We start from the raw sequence: 27,309 nt of genomic DNA, 5'->3' as shown, positions 1-27,309 counted from the left end.
CTGAAACGGTTGTTTTCTTGTATAATAATGCATGTTTTATTTAGACAACAGAATACCGTCAAGAAATAAGGCTATTTCATGGTAATAAGTATTGTAAGCTGTTATATTTTCATTAAAATGGGAAAAATACAAGTAAATTGTCACTTATAACTGTTAAAACTGTGTGACTTGATCCTTTCTGAAGCGTTATGTTTAAATCCTAACAAAAAGATCATCTGCACCTCAGAATGGAAGGTGTGAAAGAAACTGAGCAGCTAATCTGTCCTAAAGTGAGGACTCAAACAAGCCTTTTGTGGGACAGCATTGTTCTCCCAGAATCAGCACATAGCAAATCCAGATGCACAGTGTCCCCATCCCCCGAAAATAAATATGAGGCATTGGTCTAATGAGAGCGGCTAGTGGCAGAAAAAGGCCGTCATACCTGAAGCAGGAATGGGAGCAATGTGCTGGATCCAAGGGATGGCTGGGGAAAGCCAGGCTAGTCTGTCTCTCACGCTCTTCTCCACTCCACCTGGGAGGCGGGGGGTTCCTTTCCTATGTGTTGAGCCAGAGCTGGTGAGCTCAGCACAGTTCTCTTCTCTCTCTGGGAGTTGGGGAAGCTTCAGCACCTGTGAAGCCCCCAGATATGGTAATAGGATGCTGAGGCCACAAATCAGATCTTGGGGGGGTGGGGGAGAGAAGGGAGATGTAGAGGAAGTTTGGCCTGGCTCAAGCTCTTCCTCTCTACCTTCACCACAACTATTCCAGCAACTCCCAAGCATTCCTAGTGCAACACGTATTGCTGCCTTGGTGGTGGAGGTTGTATAGACCTAGCTCTTCAAAATCTCCATGTTCAGTTATTTTGGCAGACTACTAATGTTTTCCTAAAGAAGGCAAACAAGAGAAGGGAAATGGTAACTTTAAACAATTTGTAATTTGGCTAAAACTGAATAAAGTTTCATAGGATTAAAAAAAAAAAGGCACTTCTCTCTGGGAAATTTCAAAGGCCTGCTGCAAACAATGGAGGTGATAGAGTTCCACAAATAAAATAAAAGGTCACAAGAATCTTTTAGAATGGGAAGTGTTAAGCAAACTAAATATAGGCTACCAGCACCCCTATAATAATAATAATACTAATTAAGAAAAAAAATAGTGAGCTTGGTTTTTTGTATTACCGGCTAAAATAAACATATTTATAAAAAAATATTTTTCACTTAAGAATACAGGAAGTAAATCCAAATGTCACTAATCAAATAGCTCCGAGGATTGATTGAATACAGTGCATCAGGGAAGAGCAAATGAAAGGAAATTGAAGAACAATCAGAATAAAGAGCTGCAGTAGCTGCTTCATATTCAGGGCCAAAGGAACAAAGCTGTTGAGAGGAAGAACTCACAATGAATAAACAAATTCTCACATGCTTTTCTGAGGGGCAAACTTTAAAAGAAAAAAAAAGAGAGAGAGAGAGAGAGAGAGAGAGGGGAATACTAAAGAAACATGTATGAGCTTTTCTCAAGGGCAAAGACTATAAACTGGCAAAGAAAAATTAAAGGGCTGAATAAAATACATTTAATATTTCATTTTACAGAAAATGAAATGAAACACACTGCTCTCAGAGCTAGAGACTGATTATTTATAACCAGCTTTCACACACCACCTTCCTACGGTTCAGGGAAATTTTCCAAGGCTGATTTTTGTTTCTTTTCATGTTATTGAATATATTGAGTGCATCTCTTTAGAGCCTCAGATGATATAAATCATCATAGCTCCTTTGAAGTAAATGGAGCTGCACTGATTTACAGCAATTGGGACTCTTGCCCATAGTCTCTAATACATTGGCACTTAGTTATCGCCACGATCTTCGTACTTCCATTTCAGTTATCATTAGTTTCTTCACTTTTACTAACCCCTCCCCCCAAAATACGACTCCTGTTTTGGGGACAATAATTTGCACAGAGGAAGGGAAGAATTATACCTCCCCCATCCTCCCCACATTTTGTTTTTAATGTTATCCCAAACGGAGACAAATAAATGGGACATAAACAAAGATATGTGATTATAGCTTAAATCAGAGAGGGGAAAGGGAGTGAGGGTGACATACATAGCATGTTTCTTGTTATGGTTCAGATAGCCTCTGAAAGAAGGTACATTTGATACAGAATGAGAGGTACCTAGAAGAAACAACCCCTTCCCTGGCCTTCCTTTCAGGCCAGACTCCAATAGAGTTACTCATGTTCAACAGAATAGTTCGTTACCCCCCAATAGTTCTACTAGAAGAAACAGGACTAATAATTGAGTAAGATGCTACTCATCTTGATAAGTGTATCGGTATCTGGCCTTGCAAACAGTAATGTGTGCCAGACTTTAAGTCAAGGTTAGCCTCACCCACTGGATCCCCATGCAAAAGTCCAGTTCCAGGCACAATGGCATTCCTATCACTCAATGAGTACAAATATTAAGTAGGAATTAAGTGGTGGATTGACCTTGGGATGACTCTCTGCACAGATAAATTTCACCCAGAACTCAGTCAGGTATGTTTAGACAGTCATGCTACCCCACCACTAAAAGTCCCTTGCAAGATTACAAAAAAAGGGTATAGTACTAAAGAATGCAAAATGCAGGGGAGTTGTAAACAGACACACAGATACTGCTCAGAACGTTAAGCAAAATGCCTGCGACTGTTCACCAAGGTTTTCCTCCCCCTTTGTAATAGCTCCCATTCCTTTGGAACTGCATACAACAGGATTTTCCTGTAAGAGAGCAGAGTATCATCAGTTTCTTTTTCTTCTGGTTTTTTTTTTTTTTTTAACAAAACTGACAAAACAAATCTGTGCATGGTTGATTTTTCAAGGCCTGTATTTTGTTTATGTTTCAAGAAAAGTGGGAAAATAATGTGAAAGCCTGAGGGGACAGTAGCTTCTGGCATATGCTATTCTTTCACATATTGTAAGTGTAATGGTGCATACCATCTTGAGTGGTGTGAAAAATGTTAGACTGTCATCTGAAGTGTCAAAAAGATGTGGCAGCTTTGTTTAATCGAGAGAAACTTTGACCATTTTAACCAAATTTCATTAGGACAAACTTCTTGGTAATACAGCTAATGCAGTAAGTCATTACAACACCCCATTTTTCATGTCTGAAAGACATTTGTCACTGTAATACCTAAATAAATCAACAACAGACGCTAGAATATTGCTGACATTCTTATTAAAACACAGCCATGTATAATACTCATGGACCAGAACTGCCACATACCACAACCTGAAAAGGAGAAATGCGTCTTTAGAAAATGACAAATGAGTGTGTAGATGGTATAATTATCCAACAGAGTGTGCCAGGGAAATCCAGACTACATAATTAATTAAGACATGAGTGTGATTGGGGTTTAAGCTCCTCACCCCATCCTGTTGAGTTCAGTGTTAGAACACTTTGTATGATCTTCTAATGGAAATAAAGTCATTCTTATTTTCTTGGACTTAAAATTATACATGTAACTTGCTATCGGGCCAGATCCTGAGAAGCGATGTGCAACCATTCTAAATCCTCAGAACTTTTCAGGATATGGTTCTATTTCTGGGCCTCACAATAAAAACTCTAGGTTCAAGGCATGCTCACTCATATTCTATACATAGTTTTATATATGCATAAAGATTTTTACATACTGCCCTGAGTGCACATATAGAACTACTGTTGATGGTCCATAGTGGGGCATATAAAGATGTTTTATATTTGAGAATTTAGTACTGTGCAGAATGTGTTATTTTCTTCAAATATATATTTCACTGCAAAGAAACAGACCATACACAGAAGACTATTTAGACTGTTTTTTAATATACCCAGTCTGTCTTTTTTTGGGGGGGCTCCTCACAGTTGCAAAATGAGTCTTAAATGGGAGAATCAATAAATATCAATGAACTGAGCACTTAACAGTATCTTAGCATAGCTTCCTTTGTGCTTCCCTCTTCAGCTTCCAGATGCACAGAATTATGCCAGCCCCTTTCAAATCCATTGCAGCAGCTCCATCAATGGCCATATTTGTATCATAAAAGTACCTATGGTGTTTTGCTTTGGCTTAAGGTCCCTAATGGCTTTACTGGCCAAATTTGGTGGCGATACAATCAGTGGTGTAAATTGTTCAATAAGAGATGCAAATCAATTAAACTTGCAACAGTGTGGCTATGCAAAGTGAAAAGAAGTTTACACTGACTTTGAATACTATGGGGACAAAACTCAGTCCCTAGCATAAGCAGATGCAGTTTCTGTTGAGTCTTTATAGAGATATGTTACAGAAATTGGCCAAAACACTGCATTAGCACTAGAGTTCCATTCAGTCCTGATTACACCGACTTCTGATGGTGCGTGACACCTGGTTGTGGAAAAAACACTTGCAATCAGGGTTGGGGAGCCATAAAGCACCTGCAATCCTTGTGTGCTTTGTATCACCAGAACACTCATCCACGGGCATAGGGGGCCTGCAACCAACCAAGCACCAAAAGCAGGTATCTTCTACAAGAGCAAGAAGATGGCCAGGGAACTAGCATGCACACTCATCCAGCAACCCTTTGAAGGCTACGTATCATCTACTTTCTCCTGAAGAGACCCTACCTGACACAAAGCTATCCCTGCGAGTACAGTAAATACAAATTGTTTTTCCTGAACCAGGCAGGGAGAAATCACACCTACTTTCTCCTAAAAGTGTTTAGGACTTTAAGAAATGGTGGTTACTTACAGTAACAGGAATTTCTTTGAGATGTATGGTCCCAATCTGTATTCCACATGTGGGTATGCATGTGCACCATGCTCCCAAGTCCGGGGATTCTAACCAGCAGTGTCCGTTGGCCTGCCCTTGCCCAGTAGGCCTCCTTGTGCTCCCAACCAAGGCCATAAAGAGGCAGTGGGGGTTGTACTGTGAATTTAACCAGATCCAAAGCAAAGGGAATGGAAAGCCAGTAGTGGAATACAGATAGTGGAATACACATCTCAAAGAGCATTCAGTTACAGTAAGTAACCTCCATTTCTTCTTCGAGTGCTGATCCCTGTGTGTATTCCACACATGGGGGATTGACAAGCAGTGCTCAGACTGGAGGTGATTAAGAGGAAGCTGGTAGCAAAGATCCTTGCAGTACTGCAGATCTCCCCTGTTGCATCCATATCAGAGACCTGGACTAGTGCACTATGTTTAGCAAAGATTGGCTGTTCTGCATATGTCTTGCACTGTGACTTCCTGCAGGGATGCTACAGAGGTGGTCTGTGCTTTCGTGGAGTGGGTTGTTATGCTGCCAGGAGGCGGGATGTGTGCTTGCTTGTAGCCCTCAATGATGCAGTCAGAAATCTATACAGAGATTCTTTGAGATTATATGGCTTGACATCGGGGTCTCTCTGTTACTGTGATAATAGTCTTGTTGACTTCCTGATAGGTTTTGGTTTTTGCAGGTAAAATGCCAATGCATGCCAGACATCAAGGGAGTGAAGTCTCTTCTCTTGTGGAGAAGCATGGGTTTTTTTGGGGGGAGGGGGGCAAAACAGGTAAGTAAATACACTGGTTGATGTGAAATTTGGAAATGACCTTGAGAAGAAATTTAGGGTGGAGGCACAGGGATAACTTTTCTTTGTGAAAGACCATACAAGGAGAAAAGGAGTACTTGTGGCACCTTAGAGACTAACAAATTCATTTGAGCATAAGCTTTCGAGACCTACAGCTCACTTCATCTGATGCATTCAGTAGAAAATACAGTGGGGAGATTTATATACACAAAGAACATGAAACAATGGGTGTTACCATACACACTGTAACCAGAGTGATCACTTAAGGTGAGCTATTACCAGCAGGAGAGCTGGGGGGGGGGGAAGAACCTTTTGTAGTGATAATCAAAGTGGGTCATCAGCAGTGGACAAGAACTTCTGAGGAATGTGGGGGGAGGAATAAACATGGGGAAATAGTTTTACTTTGTGTAACGACCCATCCAATCCCAGTCTCTATTCAAGCCTAGGTTAATTGTATCCAGTTTGCAAATTAATTCCAATTCAGCAGTCTCTTATTGGAGTCTGTTTTTGAAGATTTTTGTTGAAGTATTGCCACTTTTAGGTCTGTAATCGAGTGACCAGACAGATTGAAGTGTTCTCCAATGGTTTTTGAATGTTATAATTCTTGATGTCTGATTTGCGTCCATTTATTCTTTTACGTAGAGACTGTCCAGTTTGACCAATGTACATGGCAGAGGGGCATTGCTGGCACATGATGGCGTATATTGGCGTATATTGATAGATGTGCAGGTGAACGAGCCTCTGATAGTGTACCTGATATGATTAGGCCCTATGATGGTGTCCCCTGAAAAGGTATGTGGACACAGTTGGCAACAGGCTTTGTTGCAAGGATAGGTTCCTGGGTTAGTGGTTCTGTTGTGCGGTGTGTGGTTGCTGGTGTGTATTTGCTTCAGGTTGGGGGCTGTCTGTAAGCAAGGACTGGCCCGTCTCCCAAGATCTGTGAGAGTGACGGGTCGTTCTTCAGGATAGATTGTAGATCCTTGATTATGCGTTGGAGAGGTTTTAGTTGGGGGCTGAAAGTGATGGCTAGCGGCATTCTGTTATTTTCTTTGTTGGGCCCGTCCTGTAGTAGGTAACTTCTGGGTACTCTTCTGGCTCTGTCAATCTGTTTCTTCACTTTATCAGGTGGGTATTGTAGTTGTAAGAATGCATGATAGAGATCTTGTAGGTATTTGCCTCTGTCTGAGGGGTTGGAGCAAATGCGATTGTATCGTAGAGCTTGGCTGTAGACAATGGATCGTGTGGTGTGGTCTGGATGAAAGCTGGAGGCATGTAGGTAGGCATAGCGGTCAGTAGGTTTCCGGTATAGGGTGGAAGAAGGATCTGCCATGATGGCTCCTAGCTCATGGACCCTCTTGGCCTAAGCGATAAGCACCGGAAACTCCATTTTCATGGAAAGATGTGACATAGATCATATCACTAAGGGTTCAAATGGTGGTCTGGCAAGTTTTGACAGTATGAGGTTGAGGTTCCATTGTAGGGTAGGTTTAGTCACTGATGGGAATATGTGGATCAGGCCCTTCATACAATCATTGTAGTTCGGTGGGTGAAAACAGCACGCCCAGCTACCGGAATCAGGATGGCACTAATCACTGTGAGGTGGACTGGTAACAAGCTAATTGAAAGACCAGACTTCTTTAGAGACAGGAGGTAATCTAGAACATTTGGGATGTTTGTAGTGATTGGTAAAGGTTGATTCTCTGCTTGGATGCAATACAATCGCTTCCATTTAGCTAGATAATGTTATGGATGGGGATGTAGGCAGTCTTGACTAGTAGTCAGAGCACGAGTCAGGTCTAGTGGGCAGAGCAGCGATCCAGGTTGGGGAACGAAGCTAAGGGTCAGCACCAGAGTCAACTGCCAGTTACTAGAGCCAGGGCTCAAGCCAGAGTCAGAACCAGGATTTGAAGCTCAGGGTCAGAGCTGAGGACAGAGGCCAAATAACAGAGCCCAGGGTCAAGCCTGAGTCAGCCTCAAAAGTCAGAGGCTGGGGTCGGAGCCAGAACTGATAACTAAGGACTGAAGATGAGCTATAAGGGCAGGAGGAGATGCAAGGATCAAGCATGGAACAGGATGGGAACAGGAGCAAAGGGTCGGGTAAGCCAGGAACAGAACAGGAATCAGGTTGGATGCAGGAGGCAAGCACCATCAGGGTCCAATGCAGCCACAACAGGAAACCACTTAGTTGCTCAGATAAATTTCCTGTGCCTTATTCTGGCTTAAATAAATAGTGTAATTGGACCAATTGGTGGAGCTGAGCAATCCTTCAATCAGAGTTCCTGTGGGTGATGCCTCGGCTGGGACTACTAGCCTTTCAGCCCACTAGGTTTCAGTAGACTTTGGGTGGAAGCCAGGATGCAACAGCTGTCTGGGAACTCCCAGACCTGGGTTCAAGACCTGGGATATCATAGATAGCAGGTCCTAGTCAAATCTTTCCTACTCTGGGTAAGTATATCCTGAAGGGTGATGAGCCAGAGCATTTGGTTTCCAATGCCTATCCACACACCAGACCGTGAAGTGGAGTGAGCTGGGATTGGGGTGTTTGATTCTGCCCCCATCCTGAGTTAGGAGTCTGACAAGAGATGTATCTTAATTGCAGGATGGGCTGACACTGATAGGAGCTCTGGGAAACAGTTCAGACCAGTTGGTTGCTAGGAGAATGATACTAGCTCTGCCATAATGTATCTTTCTTAGGACCCATGGAAAAAGGGGAATGGGAGGAAAAGCATATCTGAAACCATTCGTCCATGATAACAGGAGAGCATCACCTTGGGAGTCATGGCCAATGGCTCCTCTGGAACAATATAGCAGACGTTTTTTGTTTGTTTGTTACAAAAGATGTAACTAGCACTGTAAGAAGTTATTCAACAGAGAGGATAGCAAGATATTTTTGTTGCTGTCAGTTTTAAGATAAGCAGATGGCATGTCTTGGTTGAATAGCTTCTCAGTTGTAGGATTTGGACAACCACATCAGTGTACCTTACACACAGTCACAAATGTAAAACATACAGTGGTCCTATCAAACATGATCCGTAATAACCCAAGCAAAATGAATTTCAAATCAATCATGGGAAGATTGTCAGGAAATGAGAGCAGAAAGGTATTCCTACCCATCTCTAGTGTCATCCGCTATATGGAATTTTCCTACCAGATCTTTGAAAATGAAAATAGCTATTTCTAAACCCTGCAGAGCAGCAGTTTGATAATCAGTGGTTGATGAGCATTAAAAATGCTTGGCATTTTTTTTTAAACATATTCCAATAGTGACAAGATTGCCGGGGAGGGAAGAAGGAAAAAAAAAAGATGCTGAACTGCTTTCATATGACATTTTTGGTGATGTAAACTGACATAAGCGTAATAAGAACTCCCTCTAGCTTTTCTGAGAGGACATGAACACAGTGTAGAAGAGTGGTGTGAGGTATTTGTTATTTCTGCCTAGATGACCCAAGCAGGACTGAGACCCATTGTATTAGGCAGCATGCATGCAAATAGCAAGTTACATCCCTGCCCCACAGAGCTTACAATCTAAGTAGAAAAGACAGAGAGAGCTGGAAAGGGAGTATTATTATTATGATTTTGCAGCTGGGGAGGTGAGGTACATAGGCCTGAATAAATAAGGAGTTAGACTTCTCAGTCTCAATGTATGCTCCATTACGATGCACAAAACTCCCACTGAACCGTGTAGATGCCTAAACTCGCTTGGTGCTTAAGTTCTTGCAGCAGAAGTTTCATAGGTGCCTACGTTTCTGCCTCCAAGTATATATACCGCTGCCTCTTTCTAGCCAACCAGGGGCCTATCTCCACATAAGCCCCAAAGTAATTCACAAACCAGGGGAAGACAGATGTTCATATGTCTAAATTGCCTGAAGGGCCCGATCTGGTATGCGTGTTCAGAGGCCACTTTCAGGAGCAGGTGCCTCAGACAAATTCACACAAAACAGTTAACAAAGAATAAAGAGGAAGAGGAGGTGGCCTTCCCCCATAGTTTTTAGCATAGTAGTAGGGTACTGACTTGGGATGTGGGAACCATGGGATTCAAGTTCCCTTTCTACAGAATGGGGAGAAGAGATTTGTCACTACTCAGATGAGTACTCTAACCATTGAGCTATGGGGGGGAATAGATTCATAGATACTAAGGTCAGAAGGGACCATTATGATCATCTAGTCCGACCTCCTGCACAGCGCAGGCCACAGAATCTCACCCACCCACTCCTATGAAAAACCTCACCTATGTCTGAGCTATTGAAGTCCTTAAATCATGGTTTAAAGACTTCAAGGAGCAGAGAAGCCTCCCTCAAGTCAACCATGCCCCATGCTACAGAGGAAGGTGAAAAACCTCCAGGGCCTCTCCAATCCGCCCTGGAGGAAAATTCCTTCCCGACCCCAAATATGGCAATCAGCTAAACCCTGAGCATATGGGCAAGATTCACCAGCCAGATACTACAGAAGGTTAGTCTTAGAATATCTTAGTCTCTCCTGTGGAAGCTGTTTCACTGTAGATAACTACTTAAAAGTAACTGGGAGCAGGGGGAGTGGATCCTGGGTCTCCCACATCCCAGGTGAGTGCTCACACCACCATCCTATAGAGGCATTCTCATGCTTATGCTCTGACTTGGTCTCTAAGAGTCATTTGATCCAGACACAGTGAGCGAGAGAATGAGAGCACCGGCATGAGAACAACTATATCAGGGGAGAAGAGGGATAGGAAGGGGATTGAGGGAGCTAGTGAGACTGGTGGGAGTGGACAGCCAGCTTCAGGCTGGGAAGGGGCGTCCCAAGTCCCGGTATTTCCTACTCTCATTCCTATGGCAGTTCTTTGTCCCCCACCACACCCCAGAGGCTGGTGCACATGTTCCTGCACCTCCCCTGGGCCAGGTGTCTTCACCGGAACCTGAGGTGGCTGAAAACCTGGACCCAGCTGGGCCAAGGATTCCTACCTGCTCCCTGGTAGCCGGCCTGAACTTACTGTCGCAGCAGCTGCTCCAACCCCTCCTCTCATCTTTGGCTACCTCCCCCATGCAGGAGTGGAATAAAGCCAAGTCCCGCTCTCACCTCCGTGAGCTACCATGGGGGTGAAAACATAGCTCTGATCCCCCAGCATTACCATTGCAGGGGCAATAACTACCCCACAACACCCCTGCTTGATAGCCTGGTGGTTAGAACACACACCCAAAAGACAGGAGACCCAGAATCCAGTGCCCCTGCTCCAATTACTCTTTCATTATTTAGATACAGTGCAACTGCTTCAATAGAAGAGATTATGAGATCCCCCACATCAGAATATGCCATAACTAAATAATTTTAGAGCACTTATCACGACACTGGCAGAGATCTGTTCAAATCCCTTCTCCCTTTCAGGCAGAGCGAGAACTTGAACTAGGGATTTCTCACATTCCAGGTGGGTCCCTAACCACTGGGTTAACAGTTAATAAGAACATAAGAATAGCCATACCGGATGGGACCAATGGTCCATCAATCCCAGTATCCCATCTTCTGATGGTGACCAGTCCCAGATGCTTCAGAGGGAATGAACAGAACAGGACAACTACCAAGTGATCCATCTTCTGTCATCCTGTCCCAGCTTCTGGCAGTTGGAGGTTTAGGGACACCTGGAGCATGGGTTTGTATCCCTGACCATTTGGATAATAGCCATTGATGGACCTAACATCTGTGAACTTCTCATTTTTTTAACCCAGTTATACTTTGATCTTCACAAAATCTGCTGGCAACAAGTTTCACAGATTGTCTGTGCGCTGAGTGAAGTACTTCCCTAGTTGTTGTTGTTGTTTTTAAACTGCTGCCTATTAATTTCTAAGTGATCCCTAGTTCTTGTATTAAGTTACGGGGTAAATAATACTTCCTTATTCACTTTGTCCATACCATCCATGATTTTAAAGACCTCTATCATATCTCCCCTTAGTCATCCCTTTTCTAAGCCGAACAGTTTCAGTCTTTTAAATATCTCATCATATGGACGTTATTCCATACCCCTTCTCTGTACCTTTTCTAATTCTAGTATCTTTTCTGAGATGGGATGACCAAACTGCACTCAGTATTCAAGGTATGATCATATCATGGATTTTTATAGTGGCATTAGGATATTGTCATTCTTATTATCTATCCCTTTCCTGATGGTTCCTAACATGGTATTAACTTTTTGATGGCTGCTCCACAGTGAGCCGATGTTTTCAGAGAACTATGTGTGATGACTCCAAAATCTCTTTCTTGAGTGGTAGCAGCTAATTTAGGCCCCATTATTTTGCATGCATAGTTGGTATTATGTTTGCCAATGTGCATTACTTTGTACATATCAACACTGAATTTCATCTGCCATTTTGTTGCCCGATCACTCAGTTTTGTGAGATCCTTCTGTAACTCTTTGCAGTCAGCTTTGGACTTAACTATCTTGAGTAATTTTGTGTCATGAGCAAAATTACCATCCCATCTCATGGTTTATGCCCTTTCCCAGGTCATTTATAAATATGTTGAACAGCACTGGTCCCTATATAGACCCTGCTATTTATCTCTCTCCATTCCAAAAACTGACCATTTATTTCTACCCTTTGTTTTCTATCTTTTAACCAGTTACTGATCCATGAGAGGACCTTCTCTCCTATCCAATGACTGCTTAGTTTGCTTAAAAGTCTTTGGCGATGGAACTTGTCAAAGATTCTGTGAAAGTTCAAGTACACTATATCAAAGGCTCACTCTTGTCCACATGCTTATTAATTCCCTCAAAAAATTCTAATAGATTGGTGAGGCATAATTTCCCATTACAAAAGCCATGTTGACTCTTCCCCAACGTATTGTGTTCATATACAATTCTGTTCTTTCCAATAGTTTCAAAGCACTTGTCTGGTACTGAAGTTAGGCTTATCGTCCTGTAATTTCTAGGACTGCTCCTAGAGCCTTTTTTAAAATTTGGTGTTATATTAGCTACCCTCCAATCACCTGGAACTGAGGCTGATTTAAGAAATAGGTTACATACCACAGTTAGTAGTTCTGCAATTTCATATTTGTATTCTTCCAAAGCTCTTGAGTGAATACCATCTGTTCCTGGTGACCTATTACTATTTTATGTATCAATTTGTTCCATAACATCCTCTACTGACACCTCAGTCTGGGACAGTTCCTCAGATCTGTCACCTAAAAAGAATGCCTTTAGCGTGGCTATCTCCTCAATATCCTACAATGACGACCAATGCAAAGAATTCATTTAGTTTCCTTGAGTGCTCCTTTTGCACTTTGATAAGCTTTCTGTTTCTGCTGTACTTAAAAAACAATTTTAATTTATTTTCCAGCTAGATTTTGTGTCTTCAACTGGTTGGTCTTCAATTCTTTCTTGGGCTGCCTAATAATACTTTTACACTTGACTTGCCAGAGTTTATGCTCCTTCCTATGAGGGATCTCCTCCTCCTCCTCCTCTTCCTCCCCAGGATTGTTGCTAAAACAGCATAAGATGCCTAACTCCAAAGAGGGTTCACAAGCAAAAATAGGTTCCTCCCCACAGCTCACTCTTAGGCACCTATGTCTGTGAGAAGCACGGGGCTTAGCTCACATCCCTCTGGCCAGCAGACTCCCTGCCTGGCATGCTTGCTTTTGTGAATTGCATTCTAAGGTGCCTATTTCCTCCCTCTCATTATATAGGAGCTTAGACACCTAACTAGGGCATTCTATAGCACAATGATTTTCTCAGGCACCTAAAAGAAGTTAGTTCTTGTGACGCTCAGCACACTGCATCTTTAGGTGCCTGAATACTTTTGAAAACCTTGCCCTAAGTTGCTTGTCCAAGGTCACATAGTAGGTCTGTGAGAGAACTAAAAATCAGAAACAGATCACTTGAATGCCAGTTCAGTATCTTAAAAGCAAGATCATCCTTCCTATTTCTACTAATAGGAAAACAAAATTAATTTCGTACTGTATCCTACTCAGCCTTTTAATGGAATAAAAAGTGACTTTGGAATAGATTGCATGAAAAGCTGGTTTGTATATGGGTATGTTGTATAGCACTATATCCAAGTCAATGAATAAAACGAAATACTGTGGTAAAATAATTGCATAGTCATAGGTCTCAGTCTCAGACTAGAACAGACAGGCACATATTAACTAGGGATCAACTGTCCTTGCAATATGCATATTTAACTCCATTGAGGCTACTGTGAATTATGGCCACGTAGTGACAGGAGAACAGATCCCTTTTCTCTCTTGTGAGTGCAAGAGGAGTAAAGTTATTTATGTATTTAAACTCAACAGGATCTAAAATAATATACAGTGACATTTGAAGAATCTGGACACTTGAACAGTTAACAAACCCCTGGTGTCATCAGTGCCACTGCTGAGAGCCAGTGACCTTTTATAAAAAAATATTAAGAAAGCCATTGATATTGTAAAGGGTGACATCATGAACTGAGTTCAAGATCAAGTCTTAGGTACATAAAATGCCTTTAGACCAATGAAAAGCCCTAGGAGACATCCAGTAAATCACTGTACTGCCAATATTTATCACCACATTGAATCTAAAGCCATTAATTCTGTTTTGCTTCTAGTACTGCAACCAAACCAGTAGGGGGAAAAATTGTGCAGATAAGCATTATCCCCATAGGGCAATTAGATTACTTAGACACCTCTAGGAGCCTTTCACTACAGACTGCAAAGTATTACATACATTACACCTAACACATGTAATTATAAATTACACAGACAGTAATTGTATACCTTCCTTGGAGAAAAAAATAACAGGGAAATGTACTATCAGATGAATGAGCTGCAGGAACAACTGCTGATTTGTTTCACTAGCTGGTATTTAATGTGCTGCTGGCCTATGAGGTCAGAGATTCACAGGTAAGTCTTCTTCTAACCTGATGTGAAGAGACTGACAGACAAGGAGACAGAGTTACCTGGCTAATTTACTAGTCAGCAGTCTCTGAAACAGTTGTTTTATACAAGGCTGCACCTCAGAGGCAATAAATCTAGACAAGTTCTTTTGGACAGAAGAATTTACTGCCAGAAAACAGAAGTTCAGGAGCAGGGTCCCATAGAAAAGTCATATTGGCCAGATGTATATTTCACTATATACTCAGTTCAAATTAAATTTACAAAAAAAGTCTAAGTTGCTGTCCACCCATCTGTCCACACCTATTCCAGAGCTGTATTATTGATTGTCTTTTTTCCCCCCTCAAATACTGTAGATTATTTATCAGTGGCTATTCAGGATACTGTGGAGGGTGTATAATGATCAGAGAGTACCCCACTTTCAGTCATCACAAAAAAGGGGATCAAAAGAATATCTTTCAAGACAGCTAAAGTGACACTGAATCTGCCACATTTTAGTATAAGTGTCATTTATTTACCTTTCAGCAATGAAAAAAGTTATTACAATGACTTTGCACAATTCAAACACAGGTGAAATTTACAATAAACCAGATTAGGGGGCATATGTCTATTCCTATTTTTTGGAAGCCAGCTCCAGTCCTTCTGTTACCATTAACTAGCCTGGATTTGCCTTTGGAGCACTCTATGCAGCTATTATTTTCTGTAAATAGGATGATCTCTTCTCTGTGAGGTAACTGGTGGTTCAACTGGTCTAGAGAATGAGAATCCTGTATCTTGTACTATATGTAATTTCACCATTGGGCGGCAATTCACTAACCATGCATAGTATTGAAAATATATAGATTAGTATCACCTGATCATCTTTCCCGATGCATTAATTGTAATATTGTTGAGACACTGTGATTTTAGAGATCTAGAATTGTAAAAGACTTTCTACTGATGTTTGTCCCTTAAATAATTAAGTGAAATTAAAAAAAAAACAAATTTTTCAGACTATCATGTTCTACTTCTAATGCAGAAAATGCCACCAGATTCCTTCAGTTTAAGACAAAACAACAAACCATGAAAGAATAAATGTATAATTAACATAGAAGAGCCCAGTGTGAGTAATATATGTAATATACTGCCTCCACTTTGCATCCCAAAGCAGCCACCTCTGCAGACAGCAGAATCTTAAAAGGTTCAAGAAAAAAAAAACTTCCACTGTTACTTTCACCACAAATCGCCTATCTTAAATTATTAATTTTAATTAAGTTAGAAAGGGAGGGAACTCGATTATTTTGAAAAAAAATGACCTAACCTTTTTTCTTCAGTTGTTTTTCCAAAAACCATGCAATTTTATACATCTCCCCCCCCAATAAACACTTCAATCCTCAATTTCCAAAATTAAGTTTTTGTGGCAGCAGCCCAGGTGTCATGAGGAGGAACCTCAGAATAATACACCTGTGCACATAAATAATAGAGGAAAATAAATTATGTTATAGGTCAGAATTTGGATGCAATCTTTCATAATGGTTATTGCAAACAATAACTTAATCCATGTTCAAAAGCTAGAAAACTGTCAGGATGAAAGGGCACATTGCAGGCATAGGAATTCAATCACAAAAAAGTAAATAAATAAGATCTGAATTCATACTTAAGAAGAGAGACAGAATCAGCAAACCAAATCTTCTAAAATGAGGGATTCCACTGGGCCCATACTGGCAAACGTTCAAAGATTTGAGTGAGTTAGAGGCAAATAAAGAGATACCCAAGAGGCAAGCCACAGCTAACTATGAGCTGCAGTCTGGAAATAAAGCTTCATTTAAGTTAATACTTGCACACAGAATGAGCCCAGTATCTTAAGGGACAAATCCTTCCCCAAGTGTATAATATTCATAACTGGCCTGAACCATGTGGAGGCCCAAGGAGCAAGGAGCAGAAAGAAATTGTGACCTCTAGGTTGCTGACAGCAGAGCTGCTCTCAGGCTGTTACAGCAACTTCAGCCTCAGAGCTGCAGCAGCGCCCTGCCCCCACACTTTGTGAGGGCAACTGTCAGTAGATCTGTACAGCAGGAGATCCATCAGCCCAGCTCCAATCTTCCCTGGGGGCGGGGGGGGGGGGTGTCTCTGCCTCACCTAAGAAGCCTGAGTACAGTAGGAGACCTCAGGTGAGCCAGGCTGCATGGTGCAATGGGTGGGAATCCCAAATCCTAACCTGCTTTTATGACATTTAATCCAGGCTATTCCTATCATATTCCATAGTAAGAGAGAAGGTTTCTGAACAAGAATAACTGAGGGTCCAATTCTGCAATTTGTTGTGTGTAGACAGACTGCAGCATACACACGGAGCCCCACTGTAATCAAGTGCCTGTATGCAATGAATTTTAGGATTGGGGCCTAAACGACTCATCCAGAGAGGGATTCAGTATCTGCTGAGAACCTGTAATTCTCATTGATGCTAATGTGAATTGAGAGTGCTCAGCACCTAATGGGGGGCACCGAGCATCTCATAGGATGCGGCTCTTAGATGAAAATGCAGTGCCCAGCCAACTTTCTAATTACCAAATACCCTCGCCCTGCCTCCTTCCCCACCCCACCTCTTTTCCGAAGCCACGCCCACACACACACTCCATACCCCCCTCCCTCTGTTGCTTGCTCTCCGCAACCCTCACTCACTCATTTTCACCGGGCTGGGGCGGGTGTGTGTGTGTGTGTGTGTGTGTGTGTGTGCGGGAGGTGGTGAGGGTTCTGGGGTGGGGCAGAGGGGTTTGGAGTGTGGGACAGGGCTCCAGGCTGGGGCAGAGATTTGGGATGCTGGAATGGGAGAGGGCTCCAGCTGGGGGGTGGGAACTCTGGGTGAGGTTTGGGTGCAGAAGGGGGTTCAGGGCTGAGGCAGAGGGTTGGGATGCAGGAGGGGGTGCATTTTCCAGGAGCGGGTGTGGGCTCCAGGAGGGGGTTCTGAGCTGAAGCAGGGGGTTGGAGTAGTGCAGGAGGGGGTTTGGGGTGCGGGCTCTGGGTGGTGCTGACCTCAGGTGGCCCTGGCATTTCCCAGGGATAGAGGAAGTCAGCACGGCTCCCAGGAAGCAGCGGCATGTCCCTCTGGCTCCTAGGCGGAAGGATGGCCTGGAAAAATCATGGAGCAGGTCCTCAAAGAATCAATCCTGAAGCACTTAGAGGAGAGGAAAGTGATCAGGAACAGTCAGCATGGATTCACCAAGGGAAGGTCATGCCTGACTAATCTAATCGCCTTTTATGATGAGATTACTGGTTCTGTGGATGAAGGGAAAGCAGTGGATGTATTGTTTCTTGACTTTAGCAAAGCTTTTGACACGGTCTCCCACAGCATTCTTGTCAGCAAGTTAAGGAAGTATGGGCTGGATGAATGCACTATAAGGTGGGTAGAAAGCTGGCTAGATTGTCGGGCTCAACGGGTAGTGATCAATGGCTCCATGTCTAGTTGGCAGCCGGTGTCAAGTGGAGTGCCCCAGGGGTCGGTCCTGGGGCCCGTTTTGTTCAATATCTTCATAAATGATCTGGAGGATGGTGTGGATTGCACTCTCAGCAAATTTGCGGATGATACTAAACTGGGAGGAGTGGTAGATACGCTGGAGGGGAGGGATAGGATACAGAAGGACCTAGACAAATTGGAGGATTGGGCCAAAAGAAATCTAATGAGGTTCAATAAGGATAAGTGCAGGGTCCTGCACTTAGGATGGAAGAATCCAATGCACCGCTACAGACTAGGGACCGAATGGCTCGGCAGCAGTTCTGCGGAAAAGGACCTAGGGGTGACAGTGGACGAGAAGCTGGATATGAGTCAGCAGTGTGCCCTTGTTGCCAAGAAGGCCAATGGCATTTTGGGATGTATAAGTAGGGGCATAGCGAGCAGATCGAGGGACGTGATCGTTCCCCTCTATTCGACACTGGTGAGGCCTCATCTGGAGTACTGTGTCCAGTTTTGGGCCCCACACTACAGGAAGGATGTGGATAAATTGGAAAGAGTACAACGAAGGGCAACGAAAATGATTAGGGGTCTAGAGCACATGACTTATGAGGAGAGGCTGAGGGAGCTGGGATTGTTTAGTCTGCAGAAGAGAAGAATGAGGGGGGATTTGATAGCTGCTTTCAACTACCTGAAAGGGGGTTTCAAAGAGGATGGCTCTAGACTGTTCTCAATGGTAGCAGATGACAGAACGAGGAGTAATGGTCTCAAGTTGCAATGGGGGAGGTTTAGATTGGATATTAGGAAAAACTTTTTCACTAAGAGGGTGGTGAAACACTGGAATGCGTTACCTAGGGAGGTGGTAGAATCTCCTTCCTTAGAGGTTTTTAAGGTCAGGCTTGACAAAGCCCTGGCTGGGATGATTTAACTGGGACTTGGTCCTGCTTTGAGCAGGGGATTGGACTAGATGACCTTCTGGGGTCCCTTCCAACCCTGATATTCTATGATTCTATGATTCTATGATTCTATGGCCAGGAGTTTTCCACACGCTGGCCCTTCCTGCAGGAGCCACCACTCCACCAAGAACCGGAGGGACACTCCAGCCACTTCCTGGGAGCCGTGAGTAGCCAGGCATGGAGCCTGCCTGCCCCGGTGTGACCAACTGGACTTTTAGCAGTCCGGTCAGCTGAGCTGACCAGAACCACCGCCAGGGTCCCTTTTCAACTGGGTGTTCCAGTCAAAAACTGGATGCCTGGCAACCTTACCATGTGCTGGCCAGATGCATCTGGAGAGTCTGGTCTGAGGAATCTCTCCTCCAGGCCAATAATACCTGCTGAGCCACTCTGCATGAGCTAGTTAAATCCAATTGCTGAAGTAGCCTATTTGGGGCCCTTACATGTACTCCTCTACTGCAAGGACCTCCATGTCCACACGGTCCCTGTGTATGCTTGCCCTACCCTCATCTTTCTAATAGAAATACATGGCTCTTCACAAACCACAGAAGCTAAGGCTGGATTTGCCTATTATTGAATTAGTAGACCGCAATGTTTGGACAGTCTCTTATACAAAGGAGATAGTCTGAGACCTTACTGGACTTGCTAAAGAACTGAGGCAGAAAATATTTCTTTAAATCAAAAGGTACTAAACATGCATTGTACCACATGGTCTTGTACCACATGATCTAAATTCATGGAACAGAAAACTGCAGAACATACAGATATAACTATACAGCTGAACTCAAACACTTAATTCTGTAGAACATCTACTCAGTGATGAGAGAATGTATATAATCCAAGTTGGAATAGACATATAGAGAAGAAAGACCGAGAAAGCTACCAAATTGGCTGGAAAAAGTGATACAAACCTAATTAGTCTAACACCTAATTCTCAAGGGCCATAACATACTGCAGACATAACATTTATGAAAAATTAAGGGCTCAACTGTGAGTCTACCTGTGCACCTGCACAGTGGTATAAGGGGGCATAATGCTCACATGTGCGGGGTACCTGCATCACAGAAATTCACTGGGTCTGTTACTCCTTCTCCTGCACAGGAGGGCAGGGAATAGGCAAAGCCTTGGAAGGAAAAGACTAGTACTTGCTCCTTGGAGCAAGGGGGAAGTAGTCACAGTTTGGCCTCTTCTCTGTTTGTAGGACAGCATAGATACATACTGCCCCATACTCAGTGCAGATTACAAGCTGCTGACCAGTCAAGCCCCGAGATAATATGCTGAGTGAAGACTAACAAGTAGCAAATTTTAACTCAAATTCTCCAAATGAAAGTTGTCATTAATATCTAAATGTAACACCTATTATCCAAAGGTTATATATACACACATAAATAAAATTTAAGAATCCTTTGGCTGATGCAATTTTATATATCCTTATATATAAAATAGTATTGACCAAAGGATTCATACATTCCCATATCCAAAATCCAGGGTTGTAGCATACTCTCTATTATCAGCAGTAAACTAGAACATCCATGCAGTCAGTGAAATCAATGAAATCAGCTACAGTCAGTGAAAGTTAATCACCTGGGAATTCTAAGTAAAGCTTACCCACAGCAGCAAAAGAGGCTGATGCCCAGTCAGGCAAAAAACAAAGTATAAATTTAAAAAATGCCCAGAGCAGCATCAAAGGCTGCGCACCCAGGCATCAAAGTAAGAGAGAGGAAAAGAAATTGATGCTTGTTTTAACCACAAAGATATTAAGTTTCCATCTGTAATCCAAACATAAGAGCCCCTGCCCACTTTGTGCTGTTATTACAAACAAGTGATGGATCAATACATTGCTCGTCCAACTTCACGCTACTTGTTGCTGCTTTGTACACCTATCAAGAACCAGAAAATCCAAAATGAAACCCTTGTTTCTTATGGAGAGTCTTAATACATAACAGGTAATACTCCTCTCCTGCTGTCCTCCAGATCTGTTCTTATCTATGATTAGTGCTCAAAAAATAAAGCTTATTTTCTTTTACTTTCAGAACATCAATCTCTTCTTCTGACCAAGTTTTGGGACCCCACAAGGATCATTAACAAAACCCATTCTAAAGTGGCTAGTGCTGGGGAGGCTGAACTTGGAAAGGTTTTAATTAACTTCCATTTGAAGAAGCAAACAAAACTCAGTCTTCTGCAAAATTGGACAACAAATAGCCCCTCAAGAACAAACTTCAAGAGGTCAAATCCTTACTGCTTATTTTGGGGCTAGAAATACAAACTTTCTTTCAGTTTTTCCATGTTTACTTCCAGTCCAAGGAAATACAAAGAAACATTAAACTGAAAAGTAAAGTTTTTTAAACATTAACTATTCTTTTTCAAAGTAGTCAAATACTTTTTTGCAGTTATGGGAAAGCTTTGGGTCATTTCTGATCTTATCTCAGCTTATTTTCCCCATCCATAACTAATATAATTACTGAGTCAACACTACTTGAACAAAATATAAAGAAAAGACAGGGAATTAAAAAGGAAAAGAAAAAAATCTTTCTGCAGGTAAAAGAAATAGCTCAAAGAGGCAGCCAACATGTAAAAATATCCCTCAACTGAAAGTATAGTACAAAAAAATTTTAACTGAAAAGTGAACCATAAAATCCAAGGAAGGAATAAGTTCAGATCTGCTCTGTCATTCAGAACTTAGTGATACTACAAGCATGATAAACATGCCACCTGCTTAACACTGAATCATAGAATATCAGGGTTGGAAGGGACCTCAGGAGGTCATCTAGTACAACCCCCTGCTCAAAGCAGGAACAATCCCCAACTAAATCATCCCTCCTTGTGCCTCAGTTTTGGAAAAAAAATGCAAAATGGCAGCTTTTATTCTTAAATTGTGAATTTTTACTTATATAATACCGAATCCTATGGCCAAATCACTCAAGCATTACTCAATAGAATCATAGAATCATAGAATATCAGGGTTGGAAGGGACCCCAGAAGGTCATCTAGTCCAACCCCCTGCTCAAAGCAGGACCAAGTCCCAGTTAAATCATCCCAGCTAGGGCTTTGTCAAGCCTGACCTTAAAAACCTCTAAGGAAGGAGATTCTACCACCTCCCTAGGTAACGCATTCCAGTGTTTCACCACCCTCTTAGTGAAAAAGTTTTTCCTAATATCCAATCTAAACCTTCCCCATTGCAACTTGAGACCATTACTCCTCGTTCTGTCATCTGCTACCATTGAGAACAGTCTAGAGCCATCCTCTTTGAAACCCCCTTTCAGGTAGTTGAAAGCAGCTATCAAATCCCCCCTCATTCTTCTCTTCTGCAGACTAAACAATCCCAGCTCCCTCAGCCTCTCCTCATAAGTCATGTGCTCTAGACCCCTAATCATTTTCGTTGCCCTTCGTTGTACTCTTTCCAATTTATCCACATCCTTCCTGTAGTGTGGGGCCCAAAACTGGACACAGTACTCCAGATGAGGCCTCACCAGTGTCGAATAGAGGGGAACGATCACGTCCCTCGATCTGCTCGCTATGCCCCTACTTATACAACCCAAAATGCCATTGGCCTTCTTGGCAACAAGGGCACACTGCTGACTCATATCCAGCTTCTCGTCCACTGTCACCCCTAGGTCCTTTTCCGCAGAACTGCTGCCGAGCCATTCGGTCCCTAGTCTGTAGCGGTGCATTGGATTCTTCCATCCTAAGTGCAGGACCCTGCATTTATCCTTATTGAACCTCATTAGATTTCTTTTGGCCCAATCCTCCAATTTGTCTAGGTCCTTCTGTATCCTATCCCTCCCCTCCAGCGTATCTACCACTCCTCCCAGTTTGGTATCATCCGCAAATTTGCTGAGAGTGCAATCCACACCATCCTCCAGATCATTTATGAAGATATTGAACAAAACGGGCCCCAGGACCGACCCCTGGGGCACTCCACTTGACACCGGCTGCCAACTAGACATGGAGCCATTGATCACTACCCGTTGAGCCCGACAATCTAGCCAGCTTTCTACCCACCTTATAGTGCATTCATCCAGCCCATACTTCCTTAACTTGCTGACAAGAATGCTGTGGGAGACCGTGTCAAAAGCTTTGCTAAAGTCAAGAAACAATACATCCACTGCTTTCCCTTCATCCACAGAACCAGTAATCTCATCATAAAAGGCGATTAGATTAGTCAGGCATGACCTTCCCTTGGTGAATCCATGCTGACTGTTCCTGATCACTTTCCTCTCCTCTAAGTGCTTCAGGATTGATTCTTTGAGGACCTGCTCCATGATTTTTCCAGGGACTGAGGTTAGGCTGACCGGCCTGTAGTTCCCAGGATCCTCCTTCTTCCCTTTTTTAAAGATGGGCACTACATTAGCCTTTTTCCAGTCATCCGGGACTTCCCCCGTTCGCCACGAGTTTTCAAAGATAATGGCCAAGGGCTCTGCAATCACAGCCGCCAATTCCTTCAGCACTCTCGGATGCAATTCGTCCGGCCCCATGGACTTGTGCACGTCCAGCTTTTCTAAATAGTCCCTAACCACCTCTATCTCTACAGAGGGCTGGCCATCTCTTCCCCATTTTGTGTTGCCCAGCACAGCAGTCTGGGAGCTGACCTTGTTAGTGAAAACAGAGGCAAAAAAAGCATTGAGTACATTAGCTTTTTCCACATCCTCTGTCACTAGCTTGCCTCCCTCATTCAGTAAGGGGCCCACACTTTCCTTGGCTTTCTTCTTGTTGCCAACATACCTGAAGAAACCCTTCTTGTTACTCTTGACATCTCTTGCTAGCTGCAGCTCCAGGTGCGATTTGGCCCTCCTGATATCTTTCCTACATGCCCGAGCAATATTTTATACTCTTCCCTGGTCATATGTCCAAGCTTCCACTTCTTGTAAGCTTCTTTTTTATGTTTAAGATCCGCTAGGATTTCACCATTAAGCCAAGCTGGTCGCCTGCCATATTTACTATTCTTTCGAGTCATCGGGATGGTTTGTCCCTGTAACCTCAACAGGGATTCCTTGAAATACAGCCAGCTCTCCTGGACTCCCTTCCCTTTCATGTTAGTCCCCCAGGGGATCCTGGCCATCTGTTCCCTGAGGGAGTCAAAGTCTGCTTTCCTGAAGTCCAGGGTCCGTATCCTGCTGCTTACCTTTCTTCCCTGCGTCAGGATCCTGAACTCAACCAACTCATGGTCACTGCCTCCCAGATTCCCATCCACTTTTGCTTCCCCCACTAATTCTACCCGGTTTGTGAGCAGCAGGTCAAGAAAAGCGCTCCCCCTAGTTGGCTCCCCTAGCACTTGCACCAGGAAATTGTCCCCTACGCTTTCCAAAAACTTCCTGGATTGTCTATGCACCTCTGTATTGCTCTCCCAGCAGATATCAGGAAAATTAAAGTCACCCATGAGAATCAGGGCATGCGATCTAGTAGCTTCCGTGAGTTGCCGGAAGAAAGCCTCATCCACCTCATCCCCCTGGTCCGGTGGTCTATAGCAGACTCCCACCATGACATCACTCTTGTTGCACACACTTCTAAACTTAATCCAGAGACACTCAGGTTTTTCCACAGTTTCGTACCGGAGCTCTGAGCAGTCATACTGCTCCCTTACATACAGTGCTACTCCCCCACCTTTTCTGCCCTGCCTGTCCTTCCTGAACAGTTTATAACCATCCATGACTGTACTCCAGTCATGTGAGTTATCCCACCAAGTCTCTGTTATTCCAATCACGTCATAATTCCTTGACATCACCAGGACCTCCAGTTCTCCCTGCTTGTTTCCAAGGCTTTGTGCATTTGTATATAAGCACTTGAGATAACCTGTTGATCGCCCCTCATTCCCAGTATGAGGCAGGAGCCCTCCCCTCACAGACCTTCCTGCCTGTGCTTCCTCCCGGTATCCCGCTTTCCCACTTACCTCAGGGCTTTGGTCTCCTTCCCCCGGTGAACCTAGTTTAAAGCCCTCCTCACTAGGTTAGCCAGCCTGCTGGCAAAGATGTTCTTCCCTCTCTTCGTAAGATGGAGCCCGTCTCTGCCCAGCACTCCTCCTTCATGGAACACCATCCCATGGTCAAAGAATCCAAAGCCTTCTCTCCGACACCACCTGCGTAGCCATTCGTGACCTCCACGATTCGACGGTCCCTACCCAGGCCTTTTCCTTCCACGGGGAGGATGGACGAGAACACCACTTGCGCCTCCAACTCCTTTATCCTTCTTCCCAGAGCCACGTAGTCCGCAGTGATCCGCTCAAGGTCATTCTTGGCAGTATCATTGGTGCCCACGTGGAGAAGCAGGAAGGGGTAGCGATCCGAGGGCTTGATGAGTCTCGGCAGTCTCTCCGTCACATCACGAATCTTAGCCCCTGGCAAGCAGCAGACTTCTCGGTTTTCCCGGTCAGGGCGGCAGATAGATGACTCAGTCCCCCGGAGGAGAGAGTCCCCGACCACCACCACCCGCCTTCTCCTCTTGGGAGTGGTGGTCGTGGAACCCCCAACCTCAGGACATCGCATCTCATGCCTCCCAACCAGCGGAGTCTCCTTCCGCTTTCTCCCCCCCAGACATATCATCTGGTCCACTCTCCGCATTGGTACCTGTGGAGAGAACATGAAAGCGGTTAGTTACCTGTGTCTGTGTTACTGGAACCCGGACATTCCGCTTACCTCTTCTGGAGGTCACATGTTGCCAAGCTTCTTCACTGGCCTCTTGGCTCCTCTGTGCAACCTGCTCTACATCTTTAGAGCTTTGTGCCCCTAGAAGGCTATCCTGAGTTTGGTCCAGAAAATCCTCAGTCTCTCGTATACAACGCAGGGTCGTTACCTGTTGCTCCAGACCTTCAATCTTCTCTTCCAATATGGAGACCAGCTTGCACTTCGTACAGACAAAGTCGCTTCTGTCCTGTGGAAGAAAGACAAACATGGCACATCCAGTGCAGGTCACAACAGCTGAATTCCCCCCTTCCATATCACCTACCTACTACGGAGCTTCCTCAGAGACGTTGGCAAGATGTAAGCCTCACTGGGCTCACTCCAGGCGAACTCCCAGGCAAACTCCTGCTGTGAGCTGCTCTGCTGTCCCCGCTGCTCCGCTGCCGCTCAGCTGGTTCGCGAGGCTCCGGCTATTTTTAAACAGCCAGGCTTCCCTGACGCAAACACACAGACACCCTAATGCCCGCCCCCTGCAGGCTAGCAGCCAATCAGACACTCACTCAGGCTCCCTCCCAGCAAACACACGCTCGGATACTTCCTCAGCAAGCAAACACACACACTCGGATACTTACCAGTCCCAGGCAAACTCCTGCTGTGAGCTGCTCTGCTGTCCCCGCTGCTCCGCTGGTTCGCTGCCGCTCAGCTGGTTCGCGAGGCTCCGGCTATTTTTAAACAGCCAGGCTTCCCTGACGCAAACACACAGACACCCTAATGCCCGCCCCCTGCAGGCTAGCAGCCAATCAGACACTCACTCAGGCTCCCTCCCAGCAAACACACGCTCGGATACTTCCTCAGCAAGCAAACACACACACTCGGATACTTACCAGTCCCAGGCAAACTCCTGCTGTGAGCTGCTCTGCTGCCCCCGCTGCTCCGCTGGTTCGCTGCCGCTCAGCTGGTTCGCGAGGCTCCGGCTATTTTTTTAATAACCTCAGTGAGTGTTGCAGTATACGTTCAGTAAAAAATGTTAGGATTTGGCTACTTATTTTTGTGGTAATCTTATTTTGCCAAACTGAAAACGCAGCCTGGACAGCCAGGCTGACATTCTCTGTAGAGGAAGAAGATTCCACCCTTTCCCTTAATGCACTGGTTCACTTGTGCAATGTGCATGAAAAATTATTTCCTTGTCCCAGCTGGTGATCAGATCGTGACCTGAAGCATAGATGACTGATCTCTCAAAACTTGAGATTGTAACCACAGAGGCCAGCTATATTCATACCTTTTTTTTTATTGTTTTGAGTGAACATCTAGGAGTCTTTATTAGAAAGAAGTGAATAGAAAAAGCATATGTAACTGCTGCTATTATTCCCAAACATATTGGGAACCCAAACACATCCTAATATGGGTCTTTAATGCACAATCTTTCTGACTCAGCAAGTGAGCCAAAGAGTTCAAACAACTAAGCCATATAAGAACAAAAAACAAACATGAATGTGAGGCAATATATGCTGTAACAAGTTGCTGTCTTCAGCCCATGCCCTCCTGGCATAGGGTGGCTCTGCAGCAGACCTGTCTCGGTTTCCCTTAGGTTCCCAGAAATAATCCACTCACAAAAAAAGTCTTTAGAACAATACCCACTTCCTTGGGGTCCAATTTATTTAACATTGTCCATCTCTCAAAGCAAGCCCCCTTTTACCCATCCATAGGTTCTGGGTTTTCCACAGCCTTCCTTCCTAGGATGGTGTGGTTCAAGTCTTAGCCTCCCGAGCCTACAAGTTCACCCCTTTAGAGCTGGGTTTCTACAGCCCTCCTGCTGGGACTATATCCTATACGTCCTAGCTTACAAACTCACCCCTTGAGATCAGGATTTCACGGCCCTCCTTCAAGACAACATGTGCTGGCTGAATTCTTCCTCCCATAAGCTCCTCCAAGTCAGCCTCTGGTTTCACCCAAATCCTACTTGGG

The 27,309-nt window shown here is 44.0% G+C and overlaps 1 long non-coding RNA gene across 1 annotated transcript; it reads right to left on the bottom strand.

Annotated features, from left to right (window-relative positions):
* Nucleotides 1–364: 364 nt before the first annotated feature.
* LOC122458061 lies at nt 365–27,309 on the bottom strand. Its single transcript, XR_006277889.1, has 3 exons — nt 27,197–27,309; nt 15,654–15,796; nt 365–863 (listed from the first exon to the last, which is right to left on the bottom strand). It is a non-coding gene; the product is annotated as an uncharacterized LOC122458061 (long non-coding RNA).

This window comes from Dermochelys coriacea, chromosome 11, assembly GCF_009764565.3.
Source record: "Dermochelys coriacea isolate rDerCor1 chromosome 11, rDerCor1.pri.v4, whole genome shotgun sequence".
NCBI classification, from domain to species: Eukaryota; Metazoa; Chordata; order Testudines; family Dermochelyidae; genus Dermochelys; species Dermochelys coriacea.
The sequence above is the reverse complement of the archived record's forward strand: the minus strand, read 5'-3'. Positions and strand labels throughout refer to the sequence as shown.